This window comes from Triticum urartu, chromosome 3 (genome assembly GCF_003073215.2).
Source record: "Triticum urartu cultivar G1812 chromosome 3, Tu2.1, whole genome shotgun sequence".
Lineage (NCBI taxonomy): Eukaryota > Viridiplantae > Streptophyta > Magnoliopsida > Poales > Poaceae > Triticum > Triticum urartu.
In genome coordinates, this window is record NC_053024.1 from 327,625,783 (window position 1) to 327,630,436 (window position 4,654).

The window sequence follows — 4,654 nt, forward strand, 5'->3', positions numbered from 1 at the left end:
AAATCGTTTAAAGACTTCCTGCACTTTAGTTTTGTAAGTGATGATATGCACCCATGTGTAACGAGAATAATCATCAACAATGACAAAGTCATATAAAGATGCAACATTAGTGAATGTAGCATAATGAGTAGGGCCAAAGAGATCCATGTGAAGCAATTCAAATGGACGAGTGGTAGTCATGATGGTCTTTGACGGATGCTTGGCCTTGGTCATCTTTCCAACTTCACAAGCTCCACACAGGTGATCCTTGAGGAATTTGACGCCCTCGATGCCAATGACATGCTTCTTCTTTGCGAGCGTGTGCAAGTTTCTCATGCCAGCATGACCAAGTCGTCGATGCCATAGCCAGCCTTCTGAAGCTTTTGCAAGTAGACATGTAGCAGGTTGTGGTCCTATAGAGAAATCAACAATATACAAGTCTCCTCTCCTAAAGCCTTCAAAGACTTTGGAATTGTTAGCTTCTATGATCACAACACAACGATACTTGCCAAAGACAACAACCATATCAAGATCAGAAAGCATTGAGACAAACATGAGGTTGAATCCTAAGGACTCGACAAGCATGACTTTGTCCATGTGTCGATCCTTTGAGATCGCAACCTTACCTAGACCCAATACCTTGCTTTTGCCTTTGTCAGCGTAGGTGATATGCTTCAGATGCGATGGAGATAAAGCAGTGTCCATCAATAAGTTCCTGTCACCAGTCATGTGATTTGTACATCCACTGTCGAGGACCCACTCAGTGGCTTTGGGATGACCCAATTACTGCATCTTACGAACTCATATACTTCAGCAGTGAAGAATATGACATCAAATTCATCAGATCAATTTCATCAAGCAATAGAATAGATATAGCAGTATGAGGACGTGAGAAATGAAAATTCATTTCTTCATGATTAGCTTGCATCCTTTCAAGCATTTTCAGGTCTCCAGCAAGTTCTTGAGATGATTAAGTTCATCTGGAGACCTGACCCTACATAAGAGATTAGTTCTTTTTCTTCACCACCCACATCTGGAGGGGTGGCAAAGAGTTCATCATTCTGCGAGCTCCATAAGAGAAAGGTGGCATAGAAGCCAGTCCACTTCGTTTCACAAAAGAGGGGTTAGAGTAAGCGTATGAATAAGCAGAGAAATTCTTCAAGGACTTACGAACATAATGATTTGAAGAATAATGCACATATTCATAGCCCTTAGATCTTCCCTGCGAAACAGAAGTGTTAGCACGATGATGTTCATATGAAGATCTAGATCCATATGAGGAATTTGATCCATGTGAGGAATTTGGTCCATATGAGGACTTGGATCCATATGAAGACTTTGGTCCATATGAAGAATTTGATCTGGGGTTCCTATTCTACACAAGTGGTGTGATGATGGCATTCACCTGAAGACTTTCAAGGCACCTTTTGGGAACCCAGATTTTCTTCATAGAGGGACCATTCCTGCAATTAGTGCCAACATATCTAGCAAATATTTCACCATTCTGATTTTTTAATAGTTTATAGTTGGAGTCAAATGACTCATCAGAAGAATATGAAGATTCACATGTATATCCAGATAAAGTGGATGGATCTACAGGAGTTCCCTTTGCAGCAACCCATGAGGTTTTGGGATACTGCTCATGTTTCTAGTAGGTCCCATCAGCATTGAGTTTCCTCTTAAAGGAAATACCCTCTTTCCTAGGGTTCCTGTTGAGGATCTGCTTTTTAAGCACATCACAAAGAGCCTGATGACCTTTGAGGCTTTGTACATGCCTGTCACATATAATTCCTTCAGCCCTGCATTGTCAGTGATACTAGTAGCATCCTCAGATGAGGAATTTGTGATAGTAGAGATAGTTGAAGAATTTGCAGCAATAGAAGAATTTGAACTTTCAGGTGAAGAATTAACATATTCTCGTTCAATGCATTTCAAACATGGTGGAATGAATTCAACCCGAGCGGAAATGATCTATTGAGCTAGGAATGAATCATGTTCCTTCTGAAGATCTTCATAACTCACCCTTAGCTGCTCAAGATCTTGCTTTCTTTGAAGAAATTCATAAGAAAGCTTCTCATGATCAGATAAGAGAATGTTATGATGACCCTGAAGGTTGTCAAACTTAGACTGAAGTCTCTGAAGATTTTCAGTCAAAGTTTGAGTATGATCCATTTCTTCACCCAACATATCATCGCTTTCATCTAGCATGTTTTGAACTTTTTCCGAAGCTCTTTGTTGTTTAGTGGCAAGGGAAGCAAGTTTGGTATAGCTGGGTCCAAATTCATCACCAGATTCATCATCACTAGACTCAGATAGGTAGCATTCAGTTACCTTGGCACCTTTTGCCATAAGGCATGGTGCAGAGGATGATGATTCCGGATCGAAAGTCGTCGTCTTGAGCGATTCCTTGAAATCCTCAAATCAGGGATCATGACGAGTTTGGTGACCTTCATAGACCTCAGAGAGTCAGTCCCAGATAAGCTTCGCATGGCTGAGATGCATAATATTCCTGAACTGATTTTGGGACAATCAGGAGCAGATGATGTCCTTCGCCGTGAGGTTGAGTAGAGTGTACTTGCGAATATCATCAGCCTCAGCCATCTTGCATAGATCGGTAAGACCAATCTCAGTGACGGTCCACAGTTTGCTGTTCATTGCCATGAGGCGCTTCTTCATCAGGGCCTTCCACTTGGGATAATCATGACCATCAAAGATGGGGCATGTCACTTTCTTCATTCCTGTGGTTGACATAGCTAAAACTCTAGGCAGTTAAACCAAAATCACACAAAACAAGGGAGAACCTTGCTCTGATACCAATTGAAAGTGCGTTATATCGACTAGAGGGGGGTGAATAGGTGATTTTTACAAATTCTTCACTGAGGAATTTTAGGGTGAGGAAATTCCTAAGCAACGAACTACTTAGCATCGGAATAAGTACACAGATGCAAGCATAACAGAGTAGTAGCACAGTCATCATGATGAAATGAAAACAAGCATAGAGTACAAGTAGCGTAAACACAGGATAAGCAGGTTGAAGACAAAGTGAATGAAGAATTAAGGTTGAGGAAATTGAGAAAGCCTTCAGTCAAAGTCTTCAAACAGTAACGATCAAGTACTTCTACACAGAAATGAGGAAATGAAAGGGTTGAGGAGATAGAACCAGTAGCTCGGTGAAGACAGTGATTTGGTAGACCAGTTCCAACTGCGGTGATAGTTGTACACCTGGTTGGAGCGGCTAGGTATTTAAACCTGAGGACACACATTCTCAGACACACAGTCCTTACAGTATTCTCCTTGAGCTAAGGTCACACAGACCTCGCCTAATCACTCGTGGTAAGTCTTCATGTGACTTCCAAACCTTCACAGACTCGGTCACCTGGCGATCCACAATTTCCTCTTGGATGCTCTAGACCCTGACGCCTAACCGTCTGGAGGATGCCCAGTCCTCAAAAGTAACAAGCGTTGGTTCCACACAGGAAAAATTTCTTCAGTGATGCTCATTCACTTTCGGTTTGTAGGTGTTTGGGTTTTCCTCACTTGATTATTTTCACTCAAAGTCCTCGGAGGCTAGGATGCTCTCAATGACAAGTGTCAGTTTCTCGTGGAGCAGCCAACCAGCTAGTGGTTGTAGGGGGTGGCTATTTATAGCCTAGGGAGCACTCCGACACGATAAGACATAAATTCCCTTCAATGATATGACCATCAGGTGGGTAGATATTTTGGGGCAGCTAGCGCATAGCACAACAATGGTCGGATATTTGAGTCTCAAATTCCTCAGGGCTATCATGTTCCTCACTTGTAGGCAATCCGCACTGGCAAATTCCTATCTCCTCAGTCAGAACAAATTCCTGAGAGAACATCTTCGTCTCTGTCACTGAAGAAATTGACTGAACTGTATGAGATTTCCAATGGCTTCACTCGAAAGGATTGGTAGGTGTAGGATTTTGAGATGAGCATCACTTGGAAACTTTTCCTTAGTTTTACCTCGACCCCCTTTACCAGTACGGTGTTTCCTATGACTCAAGAAAGAGAAAATGAAACTATGAAAACAACAGTCTTCACGCTTCATATTCCTCGCATAAATATCAAGTCTTCAGGATCACAGCAATTTCTTCACTTTCGAAGTCTTCAAAAAGCCAAAGTCTTCAGTTGAATGTTGGGGAACGTAGCAGAAATTCAAAATTTTCTTACGTGTCACCAAGATCTATCTATGGAGAAACCAGCAACGAGGGGAAGGAGAGTGCATCTACATACCCTTGTAGATCGCTAAGCGGAAGCGTTCAAGAGAACGGGGTTGAAGGAGTCGTACTCGTCGTGATCCAAATCACCGGAGATCCTAGTGCCGAACGGACGGCACCTCCGCGTTCAACACACGTACAGCCCGGTGATGTCTCCCATGCCTTGATCCAGCAAGGAGAGAGGGAGAGGTTGAGGAAGACTCCATCCAGCAGCAGCACAACGGCGTGGTGGTGGTGGTGGAGGAGCATGGTGATCCAGCAGGGCTTCGCCAAGCACCGCGAGATATGAGGAGAAAGAGAGGTAGGGCTGCGCCAGGGAGAGGTCAGAAACTCATGTGTTGGCAGCCCCAAAGACCTCAACTATATATAGGGGAGAGGGAGGGGGCTGCGCCCCCACCTAGGGTTCCACCCTAGGGGCGGCGGCGAGCCCAGATCCC

General features: G+C 43.5%; 1 pseudogene; it reads right to left on the reverse strand.

Moving 5' to 3' along the window:
- Window positions 1-896: 896 nt before the first annotated feature.
- Window positions 897-2,715, reverse strand: LOC125546820 (annotated as a pseudogene).
- Between the last annotated feature and the right edge of the window lie 1,939 nt (window positions 2,716-4,654).